Source organism: Sapajus apella, unplaced genomic scaffold (genome assembly GCF_009761245.1).
Source record: "Sapajus apella isolate SASKATOON/1434 unplaced genomic scaffold, GSC_monkey_1.0 scaffold145, whole genome shotgun sequence".
In the NCBI taxonomy this organism is placed as follows: Eukaryota; Metazoa; Chordata; class Mammalia; order Primates; family Cebidae; genus Sapajus; species Sapajus apella.
Genome location: NW_022437085.1, coordinates 1432589 through 1452948, shown reverse-complemented (window position 1 = coordinate 1452948; position 20360 = coordinate 1432589).

Below are 20360 nucleotides of genomic sequence, written 5' to 3'. Positions count from 1 at the left end.
TTTGTGTTTCTCATCTCTATGTTCTATTTTTCATGTCTTTCTCAGCATATTTCTCACTGTATTTTATTCTTCTGCATTTTGTTTAACCTTCTATAGCTTGAAATCCACCTCACTATTCTAATGCTTGAATAGCTGTAATTTTAATTATCTAACTCTAATTTCAGTGTATTTATTTTCTGGAACTAATTTTAATATACCCCTCATTTTAAAAAATAATTTGCTTTATTAATTTTTAACTTTCTTCTATTGTTCCATAAATTAATTTCCAAACAAATGCATTTCAGAAGTGAGGGTTCTTGCACTTTTATGTAACAGAATCCAAATTAAAGGTATATAGGTAAATGAGTAAATTAATTGATTTCACTCATAGATTCCTGGATAGATTAAGTTTGAAAGTGTAGTGATCTTTTATTGCTGGAATAGTGCTCACTCTCTTAGTAGTTCTTTTTTGAAATAAATAGGAAATATTCCTTACTGTCATGAATTCAGTGAGCTATCCCCACATACACTATTTTAGGGAGCGCTGGGTAGACAAAGTCATGTAATAACACAAAAACACCTTTGGAAACTGCATGATCATATTGAGAATTGGAGTGAATTCCAGAAAAGAGGATTGTTCCCAAAATAAGAAAAACACATCAGCAGAAGTGAGATCCATCAACATCTTTTATTCAGTTCAGTTATTACAGTAGTCTGTGAATTGCTTTGCTCATTGAACAGTTTTAATAGTTTGCTGTTCAGTAATACATTATAGTGAATTCATGATCAAGGTTTCTCTAAATTTAGCACTGCATTTCAGTACTGTCTGGGTAAGCTAAATTTTTTTATTCAAAATAAAAAGGCAGACTAGAACAGAATTATTTAAATCAAGTATCAACACAAAATAGAACACAATTAAAATCTTGTTTGAGTACTGTTTTTGGAAAGTCAAAAAGAAATTGAACTCACTGCTCTCATGGTATATAAAATAGCCTTTTGTTTATTGCAGTAAATCTGTTCTGAAGATGTGTTCTTACTTGAAGTTTACTGTTTATATTTTGTTCTTTTTGTAATATGACAGATTTTCACAGCAACTGTGATGATCAATGCAAGATTGATATTGATCTAAAACAATGTGAATACATTTTCTTTGGTTAATCTCAGGTTTGGCCTTCAATCTTCTGGATCCTCTTAGACTTAGATAAGAGCCCGATTACTGTGACTTGATATTATCAACTAAGGGATTAGCAGTCTCAGTGGAGTATGAGAAGGAAACTGAACTTTGTCAGTAATTCCCAGCAGAGATGGTTTATCTCAGCTGATTATTTTTAAATATATATTTGAAAATGTTAGCTTTCATTGTGAAACTAGTTTCTCTCCCTGTTTCCTTCCTTCCTCCATCCCTTCTTTACTTCTTTATGTCCTTTCTTTTTTAAATTCTTTTTTTTTTTTTTTTTTAATTTTTCATCCAATCACTACTTACATGGAGTGGCAGCTTCTGGCCTAGTAATTGCCACTGATATCCAGTGCATGAAGTAATCACCCCTGATTAAATTCATCATTTAATTGATTGTAAATTTGTTTCCTAAATTATTCCAATGCTATTGCCTTTGAATGTTTTGATGATTTAATCTATAGAGGTGACATAATATCAAGTGAAAAGTTCACAATCTGACCCACAGCCTTCTCTAACCCATCCACTACTCAAAATTAGAGCATACAAATAAGATTGTGTCAGGATACCTCTGCTTACTTCTGCTGGTTATTTTCTCAAGGAGTAGCATTTCAACTAAGCAATTCCTTATTTAAAACATTGGCCTTATCATATCTCCATTATATCAATCAGAAATACTTCTAATTTAGTGACAAACTATGGTAGGCTGAATAATAATGTCCCCAAATTATATACGTGTCCTAATTTTCAGAATCTGTGAACATGTTACCTTACTTAGTGAAAGGGACTTTGCAGATGTAACTAAGTTAAGTATCTTGAGACAAGAAGATTTTCTTGCATTGTCTAGGTGGGCCCAATATAATAATAGGTAACTTATAGAAGGTAGGCAGGACAGTGAGCATTAGAGAAGATGGTATAATGACAGAAGCAGAGAAAGATGTAAGAACAGAAACAAAGATTGAAGTAATGTGGCCAGACAGAAGGAACACAGCCTCTAGAACCTGGAAAAAGCAAAGGACGGTTTCAGACTAGAGGCTCCAGAAAAAAAAAAAATGCAGCATTCGATATTAGCCCCACACAACTCATTTTTAACATCTGACCATCAGAAGTGTAAAATAATAAACTTGTCTTGTTTAAACCACTAATTTGGTGATTTGCTGCATCAGCATTAAGAAGTTAATCTACAGGTAGATTGGGCTATTCTCTTCTGCTGACTCAGGAAATTTTAAATTCATTTCTTTGTGCATGGTATCTATAGAGTAAGAGTTGCACACCATATTTTTATCTGTACATTTTTTCATATATCTTATATCAAGATCTTTCTTCCAACTCCAGTGCCTTTATCCTATGACTGATTTTCAGCATGTATTGTAGAATATTAATTAGTGACTCTACCTCTAGTTTTACCTCGCTCCACTGACTCCAATCCATCTCAAATGCCCACTCATTTAATTATAATTAATACTACTTAAAATTATTCAATGACTTCACACTGGCTATAAGAAAAATACTTCTTTATTGACACATAAACAAAATCCTATGTGATATGGCCCTGGGACTTCAGCATTATGTCTGATAGTTTTTCCAGTGATTTATCCCCAATGGTCTAACCATCACGAAATCATATCTGATCTCTGTATGTAAATCATGCTCTCTTTTGCCTTTATGTATTTGGGGCATTAGGATTTATCATCTTCAGTGTATCTGACAAATCAATACTAATTTTCAGCCTAGTGAAAAATTTGTTCTCTTATTCATTTCTGCATTTTAATATCACAATAAAGTTTTGTGTATATGTTAATCTCTTTTGGATAGTGAACTTCTTTATAGCATGCACAATTTTACATTTTTTCTAACATAATGCCTAAAATATAGTTTTTAATCAATGCTTTTATAAAAATTGAATAATAAGATAATTTTTCCCCTTAGGTCTGTCCTTTGGGAGAACATTTTTTTTCTACAAGCAGAGTTATATTATAATGTTTATATGATTATATTGAACGGCATTTTAAACATAGACTATTTTCTTCCTTTAAACTCTTTACAAGTAGCACATCTTAAATCTTTTTGCCAACTATTTAATAGTGCCATGTGCAGAGATAATTTCTGTAGTGCAACTGGGTTATTTACTTAAAAAGATAATCATAACAATATTCTTTCTAGATCTACTAGATAACAGTGATTTTATAAAAATACTCTCAGCACTCTAATAGTACTAATTTACATTCAATAATTATTATCATGGTGTCTGAGATACTCCAAAATTGTGAGCAAGCCATGAGGAAAACAGGAAAATTAGTGTCCCATACTAATTACATTAGAAAGCTTGGTAGAATGTAACTCTTAAGATTATTTGACTTGAAAATTCACTAATAATGCAGATTGTCTCGTGGCATTTTCTTTGTGACTACTTTCTCATTAAAATATAAGAATGATAATGCAATGGACAATTCAAGGAGCAGCACTCACAATATTTCATTCATTACCCAAATCCCTTTTTATCTTAATATGTTAAAATTGTAGTAGGAAAAATTCTAGCCCAATAAGGAATTGATACAAATCATTAAACTATAAAGCTTTTTTTTTTTTTAACTTAAGAGTCTCTGTTAATTAACTATGAGGACAAATTTTCCCTTGATTTACCAAAAGATGTCCTTATGACCTCTATGCTTTTGATGACTGACAAGGTATATGGATGACTCAAGAGCAAGGTGACCCTCTTTTCTTCTCTGTATTTTAATCAATACACACATATCTTACTTTGTGAAAAACTATCAAATAGATGTCATTACTTTTTGGATCTCAGTACTATTCTTCTTATTCTAGTTAACTAAGTTATTGGCACTCAGAAGATTATAAATATTCTATATTACGTATCTGTTTCTAAGGCAATATGCCAGGTCACTCCTTGAACTCTCCATAGGGGATTTTTAATAATAAATTATTATTAAGATGCATTTAATGATGTTCTACACCAGCAACTCTATTTCTAAAGCCGACAAAGTCATATTTGTACCTATTAATACAGTCTAACTTTTAAAAATGGTAGCAGATTCCCATGAGTCAGCTGTTGCTGAGGAAGCAGAATTTAGTTTGTTGAATTCAATCACAATCTGACTGAGCAGGAGGAGGAAAAGAAAATTGTTAGAGTCTGCTTGACCTTAGTTAGAATGCAGGCTGGAAATTCCACGCAAGAAGATATTCATAACCAGAGCTAGCTTCAAATACCATGGCTTTCACACAGGGATTGAGATATGGTCTGACATTTGGAGATATGCTTTGCGAAATCAATAGCATCTGAGTTCACTGCTCTGGTTGTGCCATTTTATCATCATGTGAGTTTTTGGATTGAGGTTCATTCTAAGAGAACTTTTTGAGTTCTGTCTGAAATTGTTCTTCCCCTCTCTTGTTGCTAGATTTCAAAGCATATTTTACTGAAACAATATAGTTTTTAAATAATAAATGTTTATTTTAAACAATAAATACATGAAATGTATTAAATAAAATTTATTTTACTAAATTTTAATTTAATAATAAATAAATGCAATTTTATTTAAAAGATAAATAAATTAAATACTAAATTAGAAAGCAAATGAAAATATAACAATGACATGCAATATGTTTCATTTTCTAATTAACTTGGAATGAATACATTTTTCAATATTCTTTTTTATAGTCGACCGTTTCAGAGCTGAATGTTTAAATGGTGCATTCGCATTTTCAGAAACATGGAGTATATTTATCCTGGCCTATTTTTTTGTGAAAACATACATTGGTAGGAGTAGAATTTTGGTCTTTTATTTGGTCCAAATTCATACAGCCAAAATGGTTTCTTACAAGTATCTTCTTTGGTTTAGGAAACCAATGACCTTTTCTAGTAAAGACTAAAATACTTAGCAACTCTTCTTTCCCAAATTTTATATTTTTAACTTGTTCAGAGATTTCCTATGATTGCAACTGAGCCAAGCTTCTCCTTTGAGTGTCTCATTTATTTATATATTAATTTGGTCACTAAATAATAATGTGAGTCCCTACCATAAGTTTTGGAGCAGATTCTATGCTAATTACTGTGGGAATAGAGTCGGTTAAGCAGCATCTTAATCCTAAAATAGCTCACAGTAGAATACAGAAGAGTGGCACATAAATAGATCGTTGTAACTCATGTAAAAGTTAAAAAAAAAACAAGACCTGAAAATAATTAAGTATCTGTCAAAGGAACTTCACAAATTCCTAATCTTTGAGTAATTTTATAGCACATTATTTCTTTCACAAAATGAGACAAAATATTAAAGATCAGTTGGATAGCAACTTTAGTGCCTTCACCAAATTTATAATTATGGTAATTTTTACATAGGATCCTGTCTTTCTCCTGAATATTTCCACTAAGAGCTTCTATTGCCTATACAAAACCTATTTTTTTTTCCATAATTTTTGCACTGGATTGAACATTCACTAAAACAGTTTCACAATTTGGTCATCTTGATGACCTCATTCATGTAAAAGCTATAAGCAATTATAAAATCCAAATTCCCTTTTTAATTGTTTAATTATTTAACTTCAATTTTATGACTACAGTTATCTTTTTATGTATATCAACTACAAGAATTTGGCATACTGAGCTCCATTTATTGTTACCTAATTACTTTATTAGTGTTACTGCTAATGGGATAATAAGCAAAAAATCAAAGTCATAGCACTTCCCCAAGCTCAGGTAGTGATCAAATGACTGGTTCTCACCAGCAGCCACTCAGGAAAGTTGAAACTGGAGGTTTATTTATAAATCTTCAAAACCTCAAAAGCTAAAGCCAGGAATGACACTATTTAAATGTTCTTTTTTCACACAGATTCTAGAATCAGAGCACTATAGAATTAAATCCTAAATTCACAATTATTAGCTGTGAAAATTAGAGTGCATGACTTTCTTTGATTCTCAATTTGTCATTGGTAAAATAGAAAAAAATAATATACACTGAATAGATTTGCTTCAAGGAGTTAATCGAGATATTTTGTGAAGTGTCTAGCATGAAGCATAATGACTAACATAAAGTGAGCCCTCCATAAATGACAATGATTCTGGCACTGCTGCTGCAGTTTCACAGTTCCTTGTAAAGCACTTGGATATTTAACCAAGAGCAATAAAAACATATCTGCACAAAAGCATGTACAGAAATGCAGTCAAAGGAAAACACAGCCAGACAATAACTAAAGTATTAAAAATAGACTTTATTCAGGACTATTGCAATAGGAGAAAGGAGATCCCGATAAAAACTAGACTCAATTTCAAATAAAGGATGGGCAAGTGGAAATTTATAGCTAAGGCAAAAGGTGGGGATTTAGTGAGTGGAAAATTACTAAGTGAAAGCATTGGAGACAAGGGAGAATTCTGATGAAACACAGTTGATAGGATTCTTGCAGAAGGCAGGCCATGGTGATCAGCTACCAATAGTGGAGAATAACGAATTTGGCCAGATACTGAGGATGATCAGATATTGAGGGTGGGGATTATCTCTAAATTGACACAGCAAAATTCCTGCTAAACGTGGGCTCTTGAAATGCCTACTAGGGACTGGGCCTAGTAGATAGAGGAGACTCAGAGGAACCAGACTAAAGTTTCATTAAGGAGTGTCTCATCAGTGTTTACAGCAGCTTTATTTGTAATATTCCATCCAAATGTGCATCAACCAGTCAATGTTTAAACCAATTGCGTTACAGCCATAGAATGAAATACTCCACCCTAATCAAAGAGAACAAACTACTCATGCACACAAAAATCTGAATGAATCCATAAAACATTATATATCATTCACTGCTTGCTTAAACCATGTCATATTTCCAGTCTAAAATATGAAGAACTTATAACCCAATCTAACAATTTTTTTAATACTCAGGACTAACAATGTATACATATGGTTCACATTTTCTGATTCAACTTCTTCAAATTTAATAATTTCCATTTGTTAAAGGTGTAATTACTGTTCCTCACTCTGTGTTCTGAATCTCATGATTTCCTTTCTTCCAGGAATATGACTCTTTTAATTATCCTCTACATTTTCTTTATCTTATACCACTCTCCTTCTAATTCCTCTACCATCAACTGATAAACATGCTTATATGTTTCCCACTTTGAGTAAAATTAAGCAAATAAAATAATTTATCTCAGTTTAATTTTTTTACTGCATTACAATCTTCTGAAATACCATGCATTTTACTGAGCACACCTTAATACACTGGAATTTGATACTATGGCCCATAATTCTCCAAGATCACAAGTGTTTTCTATGTGACTAAGTCCAATGAATATTTTTCATATCTTATCTTCCTTTATGGCAGCATTTGAAGTTCTCAAGCACTCTGTACTGGGGATAAATCATTTTGGTCACTTGACTTCTAAGACATCACATTCTTCTGTCCTTTTACTTATTTGGGCCATCTTCTGACTCTTGTTGGTTTCGCCCCTTCTAGCATCTCTAAAATAATCGGTTTCTCTAAGAATCTGACCTAAGCTTCTTATCATTATATGAAACAACCCGGAAAGATGCAATCAATTCTAATGACTTAAAAAAGACTATGATTTGCAAATGCACATTTGTAGCCCAAAGTTACCTGCTGAGCTGCAGGCATATTATGTTTTATGAAGCAAATGATTTCAGTTCACTGCTTATACCACCACAGCTACTAGCATCTCTCTGTATCCTAGCTCAACTAGCTATAGCTAGGACCAGTAGCATTTTGACTGAAAGCTCTTCTGGTGACTAAAAATGTCTCTGCTCACATATAACATATGCCAATAATATCAGAAAATTAACATTCCAAAGGAGCAACCCACACCAATGACTAAGATGAGAATGTGTCAATAAATTTAAAAAAAATCAGGTATTCTCACCTGTATATGGATGTGGACTCTCATAATTACAGGTTCTGACAAGTCCCAGGGTCTGCTATCAGCAAGCTAGATAACAAGGAAAGAAGATGGTGTAGTTTCAGTGACAATCAGAAGACCTAAGAAACAGGAAATCTGATCATGGAAGTTCTAGTCTAAAGTCTGACAGGCTCAAGATTGAAGAAATCTGATTTTTCAGTCAGTCTGAATGCAGGAAAATACTGATGTCCTAGCCCAAGCAGTCAGGCAAGAGGAGCTTCCTTTTATTCAGCTTTTTTTTTGTTATATACAGGTCTTTAATTTATTGGATGAGGCCTGATATGGTTTGCTCTGTGTCCCTACCCAAATCACATGTAAAATTGTAATCTACATGTGTCCGGGGAGGGACCTGGTGGGAGGTGATTGGACCATGGGGGCAGTTCCCCCATGCTATTCTCATAATAGTGAGTTGCTTCTAATGAGATGCTTTAAAAGTGTGACACTATCCTCTTAACTCGCTCTCTCCTGCCTTCACATAAAACATGACTTGCTTCTTCTTTAGCATCTTTTCCTTATGCAGCAATAAAACAGACTAACACACTGGCCTTTGTATTGTTTCTTGGTTCAGTCTTTGTAGGTTGTGTGTTTCTGGAAATTTATTCATTTATTATAAGTTACCCAATCTGTTGCCATATAATTGTTCATAGTAGTCCTTTATAATTTTTCTATTTTTGTTATCAGTAGTAATGTCTCCTTTTTTATTTTTTATTTTATTTATTTAAGGATATGAGACATAAAATCAAAGGAGATAAGTTTGGAACTTGAATATTTAATGATTGTCCTGCTGGTTTTTAGACTTGCATGGGGCCTGTAGCCCTTTTGTTTTGGCAATTTTTCCCATGTGAAATGGGAGCATTTACTAAATGCCTGTATCCCCGTTGTGTTTTGGTAACTAACTTGTTTTTGATGTTGCTCCTAGGTGGAAGGGACTTGCCTTGTCTCAGATGAGACTTTGGAATACAACTTTTGAGTTAATGATGGAATGCTGGAATGAATTAAGACTTTGAGGGACTGTTGAGAAGGAATAATTGTATTTTGCAATGTGAGAAGAACATGAGATTTGGGAGGGGCCAGGGGCAGAAATATACGGTTTGATTCTTTGTCCTCACCCAAATCTCATGCAGAATTGTAATCCCCATGTGTTAGGGGAGAAACCTGGTGGGAGTTGATTGGATCATGGGGGTAGTTTCCCTTATGCTCTTTTCATGATAGTGAGTTCTCATGAAATCTGATGGTTCAACATGTGGCATTTCTTCCGTTCACTTATTGTCTCTCCTGCCACCATGTGAGATGTGCCTTGCTTCCCCTTCTCCTTCTGCTATGATTATAAGCTTCCTGATGCCTCTGCAGCCATGCAGAACTGTGAGTTAATGAAACCACTTTTCTTTATAAATTACCCAGTCTCAGGCAGTTCTTCATAACAGTGTTAGAATGAACTATTACAAGGCCCAACTCATTAGGCAGGGCAACCTGCATTACTTAGTCTAGTGATTCAAATAGTGATCTCATCCAGAAGCACCTTCACAGACAATCCCTGAATAATATGTGACCACATGACAGGGTTCCCTGTGGCTCAGCCAAGTTGACACATAAAATTAAATAAGTTCACAACTTACAAACTTTAACACTCATACATATCTCCTTAAACTATGATTACTCTCCAAATACAAATAATAACAAAGTCATCCTTCAATATAACTTAATACAACTATCCTGCATAAAACCATAAATGTATAACCTTTTTACCAAAAGAGTAGTTAACATCCTTGAGTGAGGTTTCCTCTTTTCCTTGATATCCCATATCTTAAATATTATGAAATAAAATTAACACTACTTAATGATATGATAAAAAGTCAATGTAATTTATGTTATATGATAAGGGACTAAGAATGGGAATAAAAAGAAAACAAAGATACATACTAGACACACACACATACACAAACTCCCATACATATACACACAAATATTCATAACAAAGTAGTGATAATTACAGTCCTCATTTCTGGCAATAGGCATGTGGTCATGGTTGGTAATTATAACTATTTTATATCAGTGTCCATACTGTTTTTCCTTTGCCTTCAATTAGCAAATCATCTGGTTGTGGTTGTTTACTTGGTAGGGTGACCCAAACCTTCATTCCTAAAGGGTCTAGACATTATGTAGTCCTGCCTGGATTAGGTTGCTGTAGTTTTCCACTGACCTTAACCACAGGCATGGTAATATTTAGACACCCTAAGGGATCTTCTGTGTTCCAGACATACTCTTCCTTAACTTTCTTTGTGAAATACAAGTCCAATTTTCCCCTGATAGTCAGGATGAATACCTCAGAAAACACTGTACCTCACTTCTTGGCCTGTTGATTCAGAGGCCAGTCTTAATTTCTGGTTCAATAGAAGTACTGTGGTGTCCCTTAAATGCAAAGCAAAACCATAATAAGATACCACCTCATGCCAGTCGGAATAGTGATTATTAAAAAGTCAAGAAACAACAGATGCTGGTGAGACTGTGGAGGAATAAGAGTGCTTTTACACTGTTGGTAGGAATGTAAATTAGAATGTAAATTAAAATGTAAATTGTGGAAGACAGTGTGACTAGTCCTCAAAGACCTAGAACTAAAAAGACCATTTAACCCAGCAATGCCATCACTGGGTATATACCCAAAGGAATATAAATCATTCTGTTATAAAAGTACATGCACTCATATATTCATTGCAGCACTGTTCACAAAAGCAAAGACATGAAATCAACCTTAATGCCCATCAATGATAGAATGAATAAAGAAAATGTGGTGCATATACACCATGAATTACTATGCAGACATAAAAAGGAATGATATCATGTCCTTTGCAGAGACATGGATGGATCTGGAAGCCATTATTCTCAGCAAACTGACACAGGAACAGAAAACCAATACTGCATGTTCTCAATTATAAGTGAGAGATGAACAATGAGAACACATGGACACAGGAAGGGGAATGACACACATTGGAGCCTGACAAGGGAGCCAGGAGAGGGAGGCCATCAGGACAAATAGCTAATGCATGTGGGGCTTAATTCCTAGGTGATGGGTTGATAGGTGCAGCAAACCACCATGGCACACATTTACCTATGTAACAAACCTGCGCATCCTGCACATATATCCTGGAACTTAAAATAAAATAAATTTAATTAAAAAAAAGAAATATTGTTGTATTTCTTGATGAAAGCATTTCACCATTTGGACCTGAAACTTCTAGGCCAGCACAGCATAGATTTCAAAAACATGAAGCAACATTTTTTTTTTAGTGGGTCACTAGGGGTAATAGTTTGTGATGACATTTGTATTTCCATTCCTTTACTCCTGATCCTGGCTATAGAAGAAAGAGAACTATGTACTGGATGCTGATTCAGAACATGTACAGCCTCTGAAGAATCTTGCTATAGTCCTGCAAGGGATTCCCACCTATCTGGTGCTGTAACAGTCCTCAAAAATGCATCCATTTTTCTGTCAAACCAGGGGTTTCAAGATGGTGGGAAACATGGTGAGACCAGTGAATTTCATGAGCATGAGCCCACTGCCACACTTCATTTGCTGTAAAGTGGTTTCCTTGATCAAAATCAGTGTTTTGTGTAATACTATGATGGTGGATAAGGCATTCTGTAAGTTTGCAATGGTAATTTTGTCCAAAGCACTGTGTTCTGAAAAAGTAAATCCATATGTAGAGTTTATTCCAGTGAAATCAAAACACTGCTACTTCTATGATAGAAATGGCCCAGTGTAATAACTCCCCACCCACTAGCTGGCTGATCACCTATGGGAATGTTGTCATATTCAAGATTCAGTATTGCTCTCTGTTGCTGGCCACTGGATACTCAGAAGTGGTCATAACCAGATCTCTTTTGGTAAGTAGAAGTTCAAGTTTTTGAACTTATGATTGATTACCTCCATCCCTGCCACTGTAGCCATTTTGTTCATGAGCTTATTGGTGATGACATGGGTAACTGGAGAAAGAGCCTGACTTTCTCCAGTTAAACTCATTCCTATGCAAAGAATGAGCCACTCTATCCATATGATTATTAAAACCCTCCTCTACTAAGATCATAATTTGGTAAAAATTCACATAGGACACAAATATCTTCATGTGTTTTGCCCATCCAGAGAGGTCTAACCACATATATCTTCTTCAAATTTCCTTATCACCAATTTTCCAGTCATATTCCTTCTATGTCCCTCACCATACATCCAGATCATTGGCCACAGCTCATGAATATATAGGAGCAACTCTCAAATTTTTATCACAGAAGAAATTCCTTTCACAACGGTCTTTCAGGGATATCGCAGAATGGGGCTAATGTTGCTGCAAGTGTCAATTTTTAAATGAAGTCTGTATATCATGCAGAAGCATATGTGAACTGGCCTCAAGTCTTCTCTTCCTCCGTCAACTAATTGTAAGGAGCTCCCCATGAGGCCATAGGTGCAGACTGGAACAGAGAAAGTAGTGTAACAAGAATAGGGACCATGAGAATTTGGGTAACTTTTTCATGTAACTTTTTGCCTTCAGGACTTCTCAGACCCAATCACATACATAGCACATCCTTTTTGACGATGAAGTGCTGCAATGCAGTTTGTATCAGATTTGTGGGTCAGATAAAAACCAGCTCATGATCGTCCACCCAAGTCACATGATAACTTGGTGCCACATGGCTAAACATTTAATTGTTATGAAGGCCCAGTAGCAGGCCAAGAGCTGTTTCTCAAAAAGAGAGTAGCTAATCACAGAATGGCAGGGCCTTGATCCAAAATACTAAAACCATGAGCTGTGATTCACCTATGGGGCCTCTCTATTACACCTAAGAGAAACTGATTCTTCAAGCACCATTGGATCTGCTAGATCATATGACTCCAGTGCGAGAGAAGTCTTCACAGCAGGCTGGATCTATTATAGAGGCTTGTTTCATTCTAGGCTCTACTCAAAACTAGCAGCTTTTCAGATTACTCAGAAAATGGTACAGAGTAACACATCTAAATTAAGAATATTTGCCTTCAAAATTCAAAGAGGTTTACTAGGTGCCATACCCATTTTTTGATTATAGGTGAGGCCAGATGATATAACTTATCCTTCACCTTAGAAGATATATCACAACATGCCCTGCATGACAATATCCCTATAAATTTTTCTGAGGTAGAAAGGCCCTAAACTTCTATCAGATTTATTTTCCACCCTCTGACATGCATCTGTTTTACTGGTAAGTCAAGAATAGTTGATATTTGTTGCTCACTCTATCCAGTTGCTATTATGTCATCAGTGTAATAGACCAATATGATATCTTGTGAAAAGGAAAGGCAATCAAGGTCCCTGTGAACTAAATTATAACATAGGGCTGAAGAAGCACTCTAAAAATAGGAAAGGGATAGTGTATTGCTAGCTTTGCTGGCTGAAGACAAATTGCCTGTGCTGGCCATTATTGACATGTATGAAGAAAAATTACTTGCCAGATCAATAGTTGCATACCAGGTGCCAAGAGATGTGTTAGTTTTTTCAAGCAATGAAACTGCATCTGGTGTAGCAGCTGTAATTGGAGTCACCACCTGGTCAAGTTTATAATAATTTACTGTCATTCTCTAAGATCCATCTGTCCTGTGCATAGGCCAGATACACAAGCTGAATGGGGATGTGGTGGAAATCACCCAGTGTTCATTTTTCAAGCCCCAGATGGTGGCACTAATGTCTGCAATCTGTACAGAGATGAAATATTGCATTTCCTTTACCATTTGCCTAGATAGAGGTGTTTCTACTGGCTTCCATTTGGCATTACCCACCATAATACACCTCACTCTACAGATCAGGGAACCGTTATGAAGAGTATGTCAACATGAGTATATCTATTCAAAATATTCATTCCAAATTGAGTAAATAGCTACAGGGTACATCTAGGGAGACCATGGACCCACTGTGAGTTGGACCTGAGTTAAAACTCCATAGATCACCTGATTCCCATAAGCACTCTCATTGTGGTATGTTAGGTCTCCTGGAATTTGCATCAGTTCATAGCCAGGGTCCAGTAGTCCCTAATTTGATTATTTTCTATTACTCAACATAAGTTCCTTTGGGAAGATTAGAAGAAAGATTAAATGTATAGATTTTGGGCAGTGTACTAGGACCCTTCCTCAAGGGGACCAAGATTGTTCTTTATTTAAGGGGTTCTGGATTTGTACACTGGCTGAAGTCTGGAAATTGATTTAGGAGCAATAACTCTTATTTTTGTGATTCAGGTTACATTTTTGTTCACTGACCTAGAAATGTTCTGCTTATACATATTAAGTAAGAATTCTGTAGGCTTCCTATCTGTTCCACTTCTAGGTATACCATGATCAACTAGACAATGTCATAAATCTGTACAAGTTAGACTACCGTGATCACTGATTTGACTCTACTGCCAATCATGATAGCCATGCCCATCTTACCTTTGGTGGTTGAGTGTTAGCACTTGGCCCCTGCCACCCAGGGATCATACCCCAATTCAATGACCACAGTTTCCAATCTAAGTTTTGACCTGTAGATAGAGAAACCACAAGCTCTTCAAGAATGCTTAAGCTCCCCTTAAATTTATTTCTCACAGTTGTGGTGAAAAATATGTCCTTTAAACTCTTTCGGTGTGGATGAGTAGGTCTCAGATAACAAGAGTCCTCGATCACATTTCAAGCATCCCAAGTCTTTAAATCAATTCTTCCATATTAAACAAAAGCAGGTCTAGCTTTCTCATTTTTAACTGTTGTCCATCTTCAACCATGCAGACAGAATGCTAGAGCCCTTTCTAACTCCCCAAGCTGTAATATATAATGTAACATCTCTGTTTAGTGAGCCCATATTAATAACTTCATCATGATCTGTCTTTATGTTTCTTCACCATTACTACGCACCCTTAGTTTTTACTCCCATGAATGTATTTATGATTTCTGCCTACATATATGATTAAACACAGGTAGTTCTTTTGCAGTGTAGCGCATCTTAAGGATCACACTTTGTATCTCACTTTTAGGGGCTGGATGGGATTTCAGGCTAGTTATAGGTTTAAAAGCAAAGAGAGGTAGTAGCAATGGATTCTGAGGAGACTCAGAATTGTCTTTTATAGACATTGCCTCTGGGAGGTCAGGGGTGGCATTGCAATTTACTCAGAAAATACAGAATTAATCCCTTCTGATGGGGGTGGAAAGACACTCCCACTGATGATGCAAAGACCACTCCTCCTTAGATGGAAAGGTTTCTTCCACTGACGAAGACATTTCATCAGAATTGAGGGGCTTGATGTCTCAACAGCTTCGTACAGGGTCTCTTCCTAGTCAATGCACTAAGTTTAACTGTAGACACAATGTGAGGCTGAGAGTTCAATTTTTGTTGTATTTGAGACAATTGAAAAATGAGATTCTGTACTTGATATTCAGCAATCTCAGTCTTGCAGCTACAGGATTTAAAGGTCACCTTTAGAATACATAGAGAAGCTTTTAGTTCATTTATGTAGTGCATGCATTGGATATCTGAATTACTGATATTATCCTTTTTTTCTCTACTTTAAAGGTTCGGTGACATTAGAGGCAACAGCCAATCTCATTGCATTTCTTAGATAATAATGTTTGAAAATATCATACAAATAGTCACCCAGTTTCTTGCTTGTTATAAGTGGTTGTTTAGGAGTATCCAATAGGGATATTTTGCATATCTCCATTGCTGCAGCTATCAGTGCTTGCTTTACTACTGGAAATAGTCATTAGTGTCTTTTATCTAATCACATTAGAGAGTCAGTTCCAGAAACCTCAGAGCCAGTTCAGAAAAAGTCACCCTTAAAATTATTTTCTTCTGTAACCACTATTAGAACCAAAATATATATTAGGGTTTTTCAGAGAAACAGAATAATAGATTGTATATAGCTCAAGATATAAATATGAATATCTAGATAGATATTTAATTTGGGACTATGTTGTTCACAACATTGAAAACAAGGCATCCTGAATACCCATATCAATGAAAAAATTATAATGTGTTGGCTATATATTTTAAAATTATTAAGTGGACTGATTGTTAAGAATGTACAAAACAATTACAAGTCTGAAATATAAGAGACTGTTAAAATCATCATTTGCTCTTTTGATTTTAAATTTCTGTTTGAAGATGAAAGGACATTGGAGAATAAAAAATACTTGGACATATTCGAGTTGGAAAATATAATTGGTGTATCATGCATAAGTCTTAGACTCCCCCAAAAGCTTATATTAAAGACTAGCATAAATAAACCCTCCATATAGATCAGGACAGCAAAGAAAAAAAAAAACCTATCTGTTTTGGTTGTACAGTGGTGAGGTAAAAATGTATATTTCCTGAAAAATCAGAACCTTATTCCAGGCCTGTAGCAGACATTGTCTAAGACAGGTCCCATATAACCCATTTATGCTGATATCCATGGCCTGTATAACTTAATTCTCACCAATAAAATATGGCAATGTTGAGGGTCTGTTATTTCCAAGGATAGATTAAATGGCTTGTCATTTACATTTTACTAGCAGACTCTTTCATTTGGTGCTTCTGATGAAGTAAGCCATCATTTTGGAGAGACACACTTAAAAAGGAACTGAAGAGAACCTTCAACTAACAGCCAGGGAGGAACTGAGAACCTCAGTTTAGCAACAATAGAAGATCTGAATCTTGTCTATGTGAGTGAGTTTGGAAGTGAATCTTTCCTCAGTCAAGTCTTCAAATAAGAGTTCAGCCACTGCTGATACCTTAATTGAAGCCTTGTAAAGTACTCTGAAGCAGAGGACCTAGTTACATAATGCCTGAATTCTTAACACACAAAAATTGTGAGATAAAAAATGTAATTTTAAGCCACTAAATGTTGGGATAATTTGTTATACAGCAATAAATAACAAATAAAGCCGGGCGCGGTGGCTCACGCCTGTAATCCCAGCACTTTGGGAGGCCGAGGCGGGTGGATCACGAGGTCAGGAGATCGAGACCATCCTGGTCAACACGGTGAAACCCCGTCTCTACTAAAAATATAAAAAAAAACATTAGCTGGGCATGGTGGCGCGTGCCTGTAATCCTAGCTACTCAGGAGGTTGAGGCAGGAGAATTGCCTGAACCCAGGAGGCGGAGGTTGCGGTGAGCCGAGATCGCACCATTGCACTCCAGCCTGGGTAACAAGAGTGAAACTCCGTCTCAAAAAATAAATAAATAAAAATAAATAAATAAATAAATAACAAATAAAAAGATGCAACCTGAATTCACGTTATTTTCTTTGAGAAAATTTAAATAGATAATTTATCTGAAATAAGTCCAAATTTTGTACTTCCCTTATTAAACTGGTAGAAACAAAATGATATTCTGTCTAGAGGAATGCAACATTAACAGAGATCAAAAAGAGATAAAGCTATAATTAACATAAGCTCACAGATAAAATTTGAAATTTTAAAAGGAAACAAGCCCTATAAATGACAGTGGTCAGAAACGAAAGAGAACAGATTAGATTAATTAATATTTCACAGAAGGTATTATTAGAAATAATATATAAAATCAGTGCATTGAATACGTTTCTTTAAAAAATAAAGAAGAAGGAGCCCTAAAAATGTGAACAACAAACAGCTGACTGTAATACTGATGGATCAGATTTTTTAAAGTATTCAAAAAAAAAAAACTTGTAGAACCAACAACAAAAATATCACTGAAATAAAACATCAGCAAACTGGTCAAGTATCACATTTGACACGTCTGAAAATACAATTAGTAAACTGGAAAAGAGAACAAAAGCAATTCAATTACTCAGAGTTCAAGACACAGAATCCAATAGATTTAAAAAATAATATGAAACAAAATTTAAAACATGCCAATGAATATATAGTCAAGCCTTGTATATATTAAAAGAAGATGAAGAGGGATAGACTAGAAAGCATTGAGTAGATGGAATATACTAAGATAAAAATGTTGAAAAAATGCCAAAACTGCTTATCAATGAAGAAATATAGCAATAAGTGACAGAAAAAAATGGACTATAATTTTCAAAGTTTTGAGGAAAAAACTTCAAAAAGAAAATTTTATGTGCAACTATACTATCAAACAATAACCAGAATCAAATGAAAACATTTTAGAGGCAAATGGTGAGATGATTATGATTAACAAAACATCACTGAAAGATCTAGTAAGGGATGTATTCCAAGTGGAAGAAAATCAAACTGAGAAATAGTAGGGTGTAAGAATTGGTGTGCAAAAAGTTTAATAAACCGGTGAGTAGATTTGAATATGCATTGACTATACAAATGGATTATAATGAGGGATAAGTTTAGATGGTTAATAAAGTGGGGTAAATAAAATTCAAGGCCAGAAATTTGTATTATTTTTGCACATAGCTAAACAAGTAGATAGTAATAATATTTCTGTGTGGCACATTTTAGTTTTTGGTTGAGGCTTCTTGTAGTCAGAAGGTAACTGATTCTTGGACTCTTATTGCTTCTGTCTTCACCTAATTTTGGGAATCTGTGCTGCAGAAAAATAATTAAGATAATGGTGAAGGGAGTCTGAAGTTAAACTCTATAGTTTTTTGTTGTGTAAGAGATGGTAGATACAATCAATAAATTTAGAAATAGCTAAGTATCATTGCCGAATAATTTAAAAGTAATAATCAAAACTTGAAATAGAATAAAGAATACCCAACTAGAGAAAGTAAAACTTAAAAAAAAAAGTAAAGCTTAATTACATGGTAGACAAAAGGAGACAATAAACTAAGATACTTGGGAAATAGCCAGTATTCATAATGAATATCAGTAGATGAAACTCAGCAAGTAATAGAAAGAAAATGTCAAAATTCTACTTTAAAATGAAAACTAAATATTTATTAAAACACACCCACATAAACCCCCCTGAGTCACAGAAATGTTGAAATAAATAAATGTTAAAAATATATAATCAGTAAGTGTAATTATAAAGATGTAAACCTGATATTAATATACATAAAATAAAAATAAAGAAAAGAAGCAGCATTAAGTATGTGGTCACTGCTTACTGTTAAGAAGCATACTTTCTAAATAAGCTATAAAAGTTGTGGTTCTATTTATACCCAATATAATAGGCTTAAAGATATAATGATAAAACTGATTTTGAAAGAAAATTGAAAAATATGCAAACACTAAGTTAAATTAACACCATCATTCTAATAATTGATGCATTAAACAGTCAAAAATAGCAAGGTTTATAGAAAATATGATAACACAATAAATATATTTTATCTAATAAATGTGTGTAGAAACTGCAACCACCAATTAAATAATTTACATTATTTAAACTTCACAGAACATTTACACAAGTGACCACAAAACTGGCAACAAGACAAATCAAACCATAATAATTACCAGTAGACAACACCAAATTCTTCTAAAACAATGCAATAAATTATAAACTGTTAACAAAATGTAGTCAAAATTTTCCAAATTCAAAAATTTCATATGCTCCTCTCAATATATCACAAAATGAAAAAGAATAATAACAAAAAAATTACATTATTTAAAACTGAACTATAATGAAAATGCTACATGTAAAATCTGATTAAAAATATAATATTAAATGCATTTGTTAGTGTATTATGTCTTTCTTGCATTGCTATGAAAAATACCTGACACTGAGTAATGATAAGAAATGAAGTTTAATTGTCTCATGGTTCTGCAGTCTATACAAGAGTCATAGCACTAGCATCTGCTTCTGAGGAGGCCTCAAGAAGCTTACAATCATGGCAGAAGGCAAAGGGGGAGCAGGTATCCCACATGGCAGGAGCAAGAGCAATGGTGGGGGAAAGTTCCACACACTTCCAGTGACCAGATCTCATGAGAACTCACTGTCACAAAGACAGCACCAAGCCATGTGGGATCTGCTCCCACGATCCAACACCTTCCACCAAGCACCACCTCCAAATTGGGTATCATAATTAAACTTGAGATTTGGGAGCAGATAAATATCCAACCTATAATATTCCACCCCTGGATCCCCCCAAATCTCATGTTCTTCTCACATTGCAATATACAATCATACCTTCCTAACAGTATCTTCAAGCATTAACTCATTCCAGCATTAACTCAAAAGTCCAAAGTCCATAGTCTCAATAGAGAAAAGGCAAGTTCCCTCAACATATGAGCCTGATTTGAAAACAAAACAAAAGAAAACAAAACACGTTATTTTAAAGATAAAATGGAGGTATAGGCATTGTGTAAAATTCCCATTTCAATGGGAAGCATTGGCCAAAACAAATGGGCTGGAGGCCCCATGCAAGTTT